Raw genomic sequence first — 12,962 nt, forward strand, 5'->3', positions numbered from 1 at the left:
TCCTCACTGAATCACCCATATCTTCGTTCAATCTTTCACCATGGTGGGACTGTAAACTACCTTCTTTGGGGATCTTAGCATTGTTTTACTTACTTGTGAAATCTTATCTGCATTCGGTAGATTATCGAATCCCCACTGGAACTCGAGCGCTCACTTTTCATAGGTTTCCCTCAGCTAATCTAGTACATGAGATGTGACCCACAGTCATCCCACCGCGTGGCATTTCCTGGGAGTCCTCCCGGCACCGTTCCTCAATGCCAGGCTGACATGAACGTGGAAGTAATGAAAAAGCAATAGTTGGGACTACAACTCTGCTGTAAAGACCTGGGTCGGCTTAATCCAGACAGTTTACAGGCAGACATTATTTTCACCACTCAAGTACCCGGGAGATATAACTCTAGTATAGTTAACGAAATTCGCCTCAATGTGGTTGGATAATGGCCCGTTGGCGTGTCAATAAACGGAGAAGACAAAAAGACCACGTGTGTTAATGGCAAAAACGGAATAGTTTCTGAAGCTTTCTCACTAAAGGAATGTTGTATATATTTCACAAAAGATATAGAAGGTAACTTTTTATTTGCATGACAATAATAATTATAAACACAAAAATATCCAAAAGCGATCTTTGAAACAAATCTCAAGGCATATAACATATACATTGATATATGCATTGATAATACAATTATCCTTTATCTATAATGGTCAGGTGTTTTTTATGCGACAGTTATTGCATGTTTATGAATGAGTTGGGTTTGACGCCGCTTTGATCAGAAGTGATGCAGGTATTGGACGTTTACTACGGGTATAGTGCAGACAAACCCAGAACTATTATCAGGGCGAACCGGAAATTCTAACCCACGATCACAGGTTTCTGATATGCCGAAATCTGCATAGAGAATTGCGGCTTCTCAGGCGACTTGCCCCCCCCCCCCCCCCCCCCCCCCACACACACACAAACACCCCACCCCACCTCCGCGCGCTCCCAGTTACTGCATACATTACAAGTTAGAAGGTAATTGGCTAAGCCTATGTAGTATGACGTATCATAAGAGGAATGGTTCATAAACAGGATGTTCTCAATCTCTTTACGTCTTACGTAATTTTCAATGTTGTAACACGCCCCAGTGCCCCGTTTTGCCATAGTCTTCATAATACTAAACAACATATTATCTATAATGTAATTGAATATCTATGTTTATATAGTACAATAGCGTTACGAAATCTCTTAATCATATATTTTATTATCTAACACCGGAAATATGATTTTTGTTTAAGCCATAAAGATCGACATATCGCGTTTCTTATCACCAACAGCTTGTCTGACATAATCACAAGCATAATTTGCAATGTTCACATCTTAACTAACGATTCTATCCTTAACTGCATTTTACTTTCAAAACATGTGTTTCTATTAAATATAATTTGAACGGTGGGACGAACGAAATAACTCTTGGGTTATGGGTATTTTGAGTGTAGAAGAGAAAGGCAACTTGGTCGACTGGTGCTTCAAATCTAAGACCACACACCACAATATAAAGGTTGTGTTCATTCCCTTGACAAACGTTTAACACGAAGTAAAGAAGAGTGTATCGATACATGTCTGCGCCATACATTTCTAAGTTCCCTTCAAGCATAAACTTTAAATTTAAACATTTAGGGGTTGTAAATTAATGACTCAGATATGATGATATGGGAAGATAAATAAATCTCACTCGGTGTCTTCAAACATGAACTGTATGGAAACGCATCGATAAAAGCAGTAAATCGTCTCGGCGTTTGATACTTTTATCGATTGGTGATGATATATTTGAAATAAAATGACACGAGGCCGAGTCTCTATTTGTCACGTAAAAGCATAATTACAAATGTATTGATAATTATTGTGCACATGTCGTTACGATAAAACAAGCTTTGAAATCCACAGACAAATACATCTATTCCCTCATCATATCTGCCATCTTCCGAGCGTCGCTCAGCCAGTGTAACATAGTTGAATGACGTCACATCTCTTTCACGCATTCAAAACGATTGTTGAAATAACTGATTTCTTGGACGGAAACTTGCATAAAGAAGGAACTGCGTTTCACACACGCTGACACGGACACAAAAGACATGCAAATATGTCAAGTTATCAAAGAGCATAAACATCCGTTGGTATAAACATATAGGTCCTTCGGGCCCTTCAAAGCGCACTAGAAGCTGGGTCAAAGTTGCAGAACGTTTACAGATGTTGGTTTACACGCGGCACAGGAAGTATACATCTGCCATGAGCTATCTCAGCCAATCCGTCAAGCGAGATGCAAGGTGGCTGGCGCATAATTCATCACATTATGGCGGTACTGTTCTTCATTGCAAACACGAGCCCATCTTGTTTCCCTTCCAACACACACCTGTGTATGTTACAGGCTGTCTATGTACAAGAAACTAACACACAACATGCCAGGAGAAATCCGTCATGTTCCATTCTATCAAGTCATTACTCTTGGACGTTGCAGACCTTTTAAGCCTAATTTAACCGTCATTACTTGAGTGACGTTACATGACGTTATCTGGAAACAGAAGCTGAAACTTTCGAACGCTTCTTGAAATAAAAACAAACATCCTTATCTGATATCAGTTGTAAAATTAGCAGACTGGTGAGGAAGATGGACGGGACGCATGTATCACGCTTGGTCTTGAAGATAGGGAGTTATCCAAAACACGTTAACAGCACTACAGAGGGATGTTCTCTGACACGACATGAGATACGGAGGTAACTTAAACCTTCATCCAGCGGGGTGGACCTGGCATCGTTAAAAGGTAACGATATATTACGTAATAAGTTGGACTGTAATGAAACTTCACTTATGGTAATAAGACTGAATGATCATCGTGATGGGACCCCCGGGGCTGCAGATATTATGCAAGGTGTGTGCATTTACAGTAAAACCCCATTAATCCGAAAACTCAGACTTCCGGACAATTGCTTTTAGATTAGTTTATGTATAATACTATGTACCAATTATTCATTTATCTAAAAATGTTTCAGTTAATCCAGGCTGATACCATAATAGTATAGATTAACAGGGTTCCAATGTAGACATGCCGTATGCAAACAATTAAGATATACATGTATGTCAGCTAAATATGATTATAAGTCCTGAACATCTTCCATGAAATACCTATTGGCACACCTATTTCCCAAATCCAATAGTGAAAATGCCCCGTGCCCAACAGTATATGAAGCTCTTAAAAAAATAGAAATATATCTTCATTGAAAGTGACCAACTGCAAGTAAACACTGATAGCTCCCACAAACTTAGGCATTTAGGACTTATTAAAGATAAATTTGAACTTAAGAAGTATGTTTCAGCTGTAAAATGTAAAGATCTTAGATAAGCTTTAACTACATTAAGACTCTGTGGCCATAATCTGAAGATTGAAACAGGCAGATACGCTAACACCCCTGTCGACCAGAGAATATGTAAAATATGTAACTTAAACAAGATAGAAGATGACAATATATTTCCTTTTGTATTGTCCAAATTATCGTTACGAAAGACATTTACTTCCGCAAACAATAGTTATATTCAATTGCCAAAATGTTAATAAAAGCTTTGCAAGTGTCCTGAACCCCTGCCCTGGTAAAGCAAGGTATGCTTCACAAATTATCTCTAACATGTTTATATCATGTCTATAGTTCTAATAATTGCAATATGTAGCTATTCTTTATTATATATTTCATTACAGTTAATCTTGATATTAGGCTGAAACATCTCTCTTTTAATGAAAGCGTCCCTGCAGACACCTATTGTGGTCCATTGACGTTCCTCCAATAACAAATCTGTATGATTAACACCCGCCAATAGTTTGACTTAAATTATGAGGACGTTCAGTTCAGTTGGTTCATTTCATTTATTGAAACTAATCTGCAGCCAAATCAACCCCAAATCGTTTGAAGTAATATCAAGTGAAGCATTTGGCCTTTATATACTGTGACACATTTGCATGTCCAGGCGAAGGTCGAGGCTTTGATCTCATGTTCCTGATATTAAAGAGGTTCTACCACATTCAAATGAGGCCGAGCGACACAAGGTAGCACCGTTTTGAAGTCAGCTGAGCTGATGATGATATAATTTTAATAGCAGAAGCACGTTTCCGTACGATGTATGACATGAACACAAAAGGTACAGCTGTGACGTTGTAACACATCACCGAATTCAATTTGTGTGGTAAACGAATATGTGTGTTACATTTTTTAGCAATCCTTGGAAATGGACAGTTTACGATATATCGATATTTTGCAAGTGAAATAGTAAATTGCATGCAAATAACGTTTTTCCATAATTAATTGACGTCATTGTTAAATCATAGACAGAGTGGCGCATTAGAGCAAAGAAATGTCCTTGCCAAAACTTAAAATTAAATGTCATATTTTGGTAATCTTTGAAAATGACATACTTATCGCATGTTGTTGTCGGACACGTTATATTTCGCACGTGGTTGCGCCACTTGTAACAATATATTCTTTGTCGGGGCACTCAATACGATATACATGGCATTCCAAATATAATCTATATGTCCTCTCTGGTTCCCACTTTTGGCTACTGATAAGATATGTTACACACAAGACGAAACAGAGGTACTTGTGGCCGTCGTGCGACAATCAAGTCAGTGGTTAATTATCTGATTTTCTTTCTTGTTTATGAGGTTCGCTTTGTGACTTATTTAAAGGATGTGAAAATGTAAGAAGTATTTGAACAAACTTTCTGACAAATTAGTCACAAATAGTTGTTTTTGAAATGACACGCGAAGACACATCTACTGCTACTATGTACACACATTCCACTGCAAATGTGGGATATCAAAACAGCTCTGGTATTCATTACATGTGACGTGTACTATACCAATTAAACTACAAAGAGATGCTATTGGCAGTTCCGCCATTCATTTCTGTAACCTTTTAAACAATAAAAAGAGGATCAGAGGAAACAACTGTATTTCTAAATAGAAGGAATGTATACTTTGTATAATACGAGGCATGATGAAGACCCCTTTTGGCCCAAACATCAGGATATGTTACGAAATAAGCAAAACGTTTAGAACATTTTCGGAAATATGTTTATATGTGTTCATATGAATCTTTAAGCGAATATAGCTAATGCTATGATGTGTCGAAATAATATTAACTTTCTTGGAAAGTGTTTTTTCTAATACATGAGCATAAGAAAGGAAGAAAAACTTATTTTCTTTGAAGATGTAGATTATTTCACTCTTTTCAGCTATTCTTTATATGTACATGATAAGCCAGAAGTAAAATACTTGCAAGCGAATGAAAGAAAACTGGCTAGTTGTCATCCATTTGAACATCGGTGACCTTTTTTCTATCTGAAAAGGTTTTCTGTAACCATCACATTGATATTTCCGGCCTCATCCTACCTCGCCCTTTCTACTTGGTTACATTAATTATCACTGAAAGTGTCAAACAATACGAGCAGCAAGTACCTTTTTATAATACAGTTCAATCTAACTAAGTCATTATTTTGCTATAACAGACGCCAAGACAACATCCTGGTAGAATAATAAAAACAAACCGAAGAAAGTGGCTTGTAATCAGAAAGCGACTTTGACCCCGAGAAGAAAATGTTCTGGTGCAGTATGAAGCATAGACTAACATTTAGTCTCTGAAATCTTATATTACACAATATTCTTCTTGACTCTAAAAATAAAAACAATTCTCTATGCTGTGGAATAGAGCTAGCTTGAGATGGCTAGACTTGCTTTTGTATGCATTTCTAGATTATTATTTTTTCATAAAATAAATATATTCCACGGTCATGGTGCAGGACTATATGAAGCAGTGTATTCTGGGATTCCAAAAGAACAGCTGTAACTCTCTAAAGGGTGTATGTTTTCTGAACAGGTGAGGGTGTACAGTTCCCTACGATCAGTCACCATCTCGACGTTTAGTTTACCGGCATGGCTGTTGGTCTGTCATACCAGCTACTATCAGTATCGATGGCGAGGTCATCCGTACACATTCGACGTTCTTACGTTACTGTTCTTTACATTTGCGTTATCAGGTTTATAAGCAGCTTTCAAGTTACAGGTTGTGTACCAAGCTGTGGATTAGAATTCTGTTAACTATGTTTCAGTGCATACTCCTTCCCTTTTCCATCATGAATGTGAACATTCTGAGAACCGAAGTCTGTTTCTCGGCATAGTACAAGGCAAAATACCGTCAGTTCTGATCTAATTTTTAAAGGAATTGCCATTTCAACAATATATTAAGAAACCTGGAGTATTCAAATTACAAACAAAATTATTTTTATAAACACAGACTGTTTAATTTTTAGAATTAGAGAGTGAGTGAGTATGGTTTTACGCCGCTTTTAGCAATATTCCAGCAATATCACGGCGGGGGACACCAGAAATGGGCTTCACACATTGTACCCATGTCGGGAATCGAACCCGGGTCTTCGGCGTGACGAGCGAACGCTTTAACCACTAGGCTACCCGACCACCCCGCTCAATTTAGAATTCCGACAATGTGGGATTAGGGGGGCTAGTGATGTAAGCTTTGGTTCTTGACGCCGAACGCCCCTTGATACCCAACAAGGTTGCAATGAGCCAAGACTGAACCACGGCTTGAATACAACGCAGAAAGGCGTAAACCCTATCCACTCACACGCTCTAATGTTATACCTGTGTGGTATCTGGAGAACGTGATGCTTAAATTGAGGGGCGGTGGGTTAACATAGTCACGCTCAGGGCTCGACTGTCCACATGGTGACAGTCAGATTTATTCCCAAATCCTCACACATCCATTATCTACTGGTAATGCATAATTATATACGTAGAAGGCATATTACAGTTGTATTAAATTATTAAAAAGACATGTCCTGTTTCCTAGATCCTAAGTTATAGGGAGTCTTATTTTCTTGATATAATATTCTCCTATTTACAGGTTACAAGTTTCACGTACGACGTGTGTGCCGTCCGTCTGTAAGAAAAACAGAAGACAGAATGTCACATAATGGGACAACACGAGAACTCGCATGAAGGCTCAATATCTCACAGAGGTCTCATGCAAACAGGTTGTAAAGAAGAAGGATCATACAAACAACTTTTGGGATATTAAGCCGTAAATACCCTTGTTCTGTTCTCTCACGAACAGCTTCCATCTGTCATGCATCGCGAAAGGAAATGGGCCTAAACCGTTAACGTTCACTGTCACTTATAAAAGCAACGAACATGAAATAAAGATCTCGTTGGTGGATGGGGTACCAAACCCCTTTTGTTTTAATGAACACCAATATATCACAGAACGTTTGGCTACCTTGTATTTCACAGTGTACCAGCCAAATGTCAACGTGGACTATGGGAGTTGACCTCGCTTGAGGTGAAGTTGTAGAGGTCCGCCACTGCCGTGGTGGTTTAATACGCCGTATTTGCTTGTTATCTTTGAAGTATCCTAGTCCTAATCTCGTTAGGTCTATGATCAGATACAGCAATCATGGAATCATTAGTCCGACAAAGAAACAATATACATCAAAGGGGCAAGATCTCAGAAAAAATCTTGCCTTTCTTCCCACAGGATCAATTAGCCGACAAAACCGATTCATTGCGCATATCGAGTCTACGAAGGGTTCCTGGTAGATTCAGTTTGATCCATTCAGACGGTGTTTTATGAAGTATTCGTATGAGACGTCATGAACTTGTGTTTCTATCAAGTCGTAAATGTACTTAACCTTATGCACCTCATGCAAAACAGAATAGGTGTTGCCAACATCACGAAGGAATCAAAATAAAGGAACATCTGAAAGGCCTATTACCATCGAGATGGGACAGGGTTACGCCATGGTCGCTATCAACACAAGCATATAGTTTTATATACAACTGATGCGGCGTTAGCGAACATAAGTGACTCCTTACAGCGTCTTATAGATTACCCGGTAAGCTTTTAAAAGCATTTGATGTTCAAAACTGTGTTTTTCATAAAACAAAAAATATCACTCATTCACTTGGCCTTTGTTATTTAAGAGAATTTGTTATTAAGAAGAGATACGTAGAAATATTTAAGATTCGGTTTTGTGTGAAGTTAAGGTACATACTTTAGGTTTCTTTCAGAAATTATTACCAAGAGATAAACAAGGGACAGAAACTGAATTGTTTTCTAGGCCATGCACCTTTGGATAATGGGTTTCCCAGACTGGCTGTTTGAAGGCCAAGCGCAACTCTTCTCTATTGAGAAATTTGAAACTCGTTGCACGGTTCGTAAGGAGATTAATTCCAGAACTAAGCTTTAAAGTTTGACGGAACCCTCTCTGCCCCGTCCGTCTCCTAAGACGCTTGGTGTACCACAGTTCGTCAAAATAATTACTAATGACCCGTAACCATGGGCAACGTCAAATGTGATGTAATGGCACGTTGCTTGGGACGTTTTATGACTCGAGCAGGTCTCGGGTAGCAGTCGTTTGTGGGTTGCAGGCATCTGTGAATCTGCCATTAGTTTTTAGTGTTTGGGTGTAAAAAGATAGTTAACATGATACTCAAAAGGAGTGGCACACATTAGCTATTTAACATCTTGGTTTCTGCATAACAGTCACAGTCTAGAAAGTCTGGAACCTATCAAGTGATGTTAAAAACCTGGCATTAACATATCACTCTTTACATCTTACCTTGTGTCTCCATCATCAACAACATTACCATGCCCTTGACAAAGAAAGCAAACGCCTCTACATTGACATCTCACATTCTGGCAATCTTTGGAATGTATTTACCATACTTTCCTACAACATTTATGTTAATAAAATTGACTAATTATTTCAAAGTTGTTTTTATTGCATGCATATATTTAGGACATTGGCGCTCTCTGTTTAACTCTCAACAGCCACCACAAAGGTTTCATCATAAGAGTACTGAAGAAAACTATACAACTAATGAAAACTTCCGGACTGAATTTGTAATTTAATTAAATGTGAATAGTAATAACGAGGCGCATGTCACATTTCAATTTGTACCTTTTTATAAGTCACGGCAATTGGGCTAGGCGGGAAGGGGAACTGGCGATAAATTTATTTTCAATTAAATTAAAGGAGACAGTCTTGGGGGAAGCAAAACATGCATCAGTCGGAAACGAGTCAGGAAGAAAGATAAACGAGCAAAATAAGATTTAGTAATTAGTATGGGAAACATGGACACCATGCATCTCAATTGTGAGGCTATTTTTGTGTTTACTTCATGGGGAAAGTAAGTAGAAGCCTGAAAGAAATGAACACCTTCGGTGGTAGGACTATATGCGTCCTTCCTCTATCATTATTTAATTTTCCTTGAGATGTATGGATTACTAATAACGGCGTCAACGAGAGCTAGGACAAACACCCAAGAGTGGGTGATTGGTATTTGAATTGTAACAAGGGACGCAAGTCTTGACCCCAAGTTGCAGCGCCTGACATCATCGGGAAAAGTCGGTTCATTCCGCTACCTACATAATACCTCGGGCAGTTATGGAGTAATGTTATTACATGAATGCACTGTAAACCATGTAACGACAGATCCCATTGCATGTGGTTTATATAACATCACGGCTGTTTTTGAGGTACCTGACATTGCTGGTCGAGTAGACCTTACACCTCTTGGCAACTCGTAAACCCCACAGAGTCAAGTAAGAACTGATCTTTTGTGCCAGAGAAAACATACGTCCTCGTCAACCTCAATGAATTGCCCTGGGTAGATTTAGCTACTTAAAGGGAGACTATCCTTCATGATCTGCTGCTCATTTACAATCTACGTCTAGACGTTGTAATTAGTGAAACTGAAACTGTGCTTCTGTGTAGTCAGGGTAACCATTAACTGCAACATTGATATACAAAATGACTGAAACTGTCTTGTGATGTATAATAAAAAGGAAACCAGAGAATCTTTTCATTTTCTGAAGAAATTACCTCTGAATAAGAGATATACTTCAAAGTGTTCGGCTAGTTATGTTTCAGGGTCGGTAAAATATAGATAATAAAATTGAGCTAGCAGACAAAGTGTAGTGTCAGGCTCTTGAATTAAATTTGCTAAGACTGCCAAATCACCTGAGCCTAGTGTCCCATTAAAAGGTGAGTCTCATGAAGAGTCAGCCATCTGTATCCGCCTACAGCAGGATACACTTAACCTCAGCTCACCCTTACCACAGTTCCCTCGCCAGCCATGTACATAGTGTATATACACAAGAACTTCCGGAAGCGTTGCAAACTGCGTAGGTGTTTCAGCGAACGTTGGAACACCTCCTTCCAGTAACATCTGTGACTGCAGTATAATTTTAAAATGAAATATCGCTTGGCAGATATAATGGGAGCGTGGGTTGAAGACACTATTGGATAGTTCAGTTGGCACTGATAGGGTTAATGCTTCCTCACAGTATTTCATTCCAAATCCTCATGAATGAATTCGATAGACATTGTGTTTACATCATATCAAAGGCAACTCAAGCCGACAATACCAATCTTATATTATCCAATTACATGTCTACAAGAGGCGTTGTCAAATACCTGAACCTTGTGTAATCGGCTCCCATGTCTATCGTGGTGCTAAACTTCATCCTCTCCCTCAAGCACCTGTCACTCCAGATACAGACATGCCTCTTCAAAGTCCGCGCTTGGAGCGCATAGAGCCAAACTAAAGTATTAATCTAAAACAATCGATTGTCAACATATTTTTATACGTGTACATAATATAATATGTTGTGGAAACAAATTCTTCTTTCGTGACAATTAGGCCATGATAGTAAAACTGTCTAGTGTGCTCGAGCGGATGTGTTTTCGTGTAAGGATTGTTTATATTAACTGTCCACAAAAGTGAACTGTCATAGTGGTAGTGAAGTGGACATGTACAACTCATGATTTATATATTTGGAATGCTGCATTTAGCACGTTTTAAGAAAGTGCTACAACACTTTAGTTCTTCGCTGTGCTCATCCTACAACGCTAGCAATATACTGGCGTGGTGCAAAAGTCAGTCAGTGATTTGCGATTAACGTCGTTCTAAAGTGTCATTATTTCAGTCATATTTTGATTTGTAAGAGTAAAATCCAAAGTGATGCAGGGTATAGGAGTTTCCCACATGATGAAACCCACGAACACATATAGGGTGCTGACAGAGTAAGAATCATTGTCAGGGCGAATCTTGGATTCGAACCTTAGATTTTACGGTTCAGCCACGCCTAACGGCTGCAACTCTGCGACGCATATTGTGGCGCCTGAGACGAATGACCCATCACTGTCCCCTCAGAGTGCAAGATGTGGTGGCAATGCACTCAAGGAGATAATGGTCACTTGCCGATGTAGGTTAACCTTGTCTTGTCATACATTAACTGTTGTGATAGCAGGCCACTTGGCCATCTCGGACGGATATGGACACAGCCTTGTTCTGTTCACACCATTCTAGACCAGTTGTGTCATAATTGACATCTTCCTCTCAACTTGTGGACACTAACTCGTGTCCCCATTTCGCAACATGAACCTGATGGCAATCTCTGGTTGAAGATACTGAAGTTGCTGTTAACCTGCTTCAGTTCGACATCACTCAGCGAAGCAGAACAAACTTTAAATATTCATAAATCATTGTACAAACTCTACAAAACGGACATGGTGTATTGAACAATATTGCCACATTTAAAGAGAGCGCCCGTATGTGCTGTGCATGTGTTGTGCATGTCATAAACGATACCGTTAGCAGTATGCATTCGTAAAGCAAACAGCATTTGTTGAGGTGTGGAACATTACTAATCACATTCTATGCAAGGGAACCATGTGTTGATCGTGTATCAGTGTACGTCTCAAAACAAACATGACGTACTACACTGTGGAACAATCAACACTGTGTGCTCCGGCAGCTCTGAGCATGTGCAACAAATGAGGGGATCAGTATGCATCGGCTACGCAATTACCTCTGTGTTCAGTCAGAATGGTGCATGTCGCCCTACTATACATGTATTGTTAACAAGTGATGATGCTGACTTATCGTGTGTTTTTTTTAAATTAAAGTGTTCACAATTAATAAATCATGACTACTTTTGACGGTTTATTCTTGAATCAGAAACATTATATACACCTGAAATAAATAATAGGAAATAATTAGCATTCCACATGGTTGTCCTTCAAAGATATCGGGCTGTATTACACTATAAGTAGTCGGCTGGTGAAACAAAGTGGTCAAACCAATGCTGTGAAGGAACATCCACGGTCAGGACGACCTCCTGTGACGCCACAGCGTGAAGACCGAGCACTGCTTCGATTAGTACTACGGCCCCAACGTGCAACGAAATCACGTCCTGAGGCGACAGTAGATACCCAATCGACCTGTGTCCACCACAGCATTGTGGAACCGTTCGAGGGCAACGGGAATGGCGTCAAGGAGAGTCATCCAACGCCCCCTACTGGCAGATCACCATCAGGGGTTCCGTTTGGCATGATGTTCAGAACGCAGGCTTTGAATCTAAGAATCTGGCGGACGTTTTCCGGGTCCGACATGCAGGTTCCTGTTCCATGTCACGGATGGACAACTGAGGGTTTGGATGCACTGGAATATGGCCTGTACACCCAGGCACGTCAGGCAAAATGTCCATTATGGGGAGGCTCGGTACTGATTCGGGGTTGTATCTCTCACGATTGCAAGTTGGACCTGGTCACCATTCAAGGCAACCATTCAGATTACTAGTACATCTGAGATGTCCTCCCCCATTTTGACAACTACTCACTCGCCACAAGACCCAGACTCAATCATTTCCGTATTCCCGGGCAGGTTACCCCCAGAACAACGTTGTACGAGTCTGCCTTGGCCCGCCATAATTCCAGATCGGAATCCGCTGGAGCACATTTGTGATACCCTCCAGATCCGTACACAGACAGACCCTTGAGCCCCCTCTCCAAAATCAATCTGCATGAACTGGAAGCAGCTTTGCATCGGTAGTGGCTGTAGTACCCCTTCAGCAG

At 39.8% G+C, this 12,962-nt stretch overlaps 1 protein-coding gene across 5 annotated transcripts in view; it reads right to left on the reverse strand.

The window, feature by feature from the left end:
• LOC124110579 (glutamate receptor ionotropic, kainate 2-like) overlaps nt 1–12,962 on the reverse strand; it is a 111,553-nt gene that overhangs the window by 84,488 nt on the left and 14,103 nt on the right. Inside the window, exon 1 of one of the 5 annotated variants that reach the window (XM_048383659.1) lies at nt 94–112. The exons of the other annotated variants lie outside the window; for them this stretch is intronic. The gene's annotated coding sequence lies outside the window, so the exon portion shown is untranslated. Of the gene's footprint in view, nt 1–93; nt 113–12,962 lie in introns of those variants that run through there. 5 annotated transcript variants of the gene reach the window in all.

The sequence above is a fragment of the Haliotis rufescens genome, unplaced genomic scaffold (assembly GCF_023055435.1).
Source record: "Haliotis rufescens isolate VD_foot unplaced genomic scaffold, xgHalRufe1.0.p SCAF_5, whole genome shotgun sequence".
Taxonomy (NCBI): domain Eukaryota; kingdom Metazoa; phylum Mollusca; class Gastropoda; order Lepetellida; family Haliotidae; genus Haliotis; species Haliotis rufescens.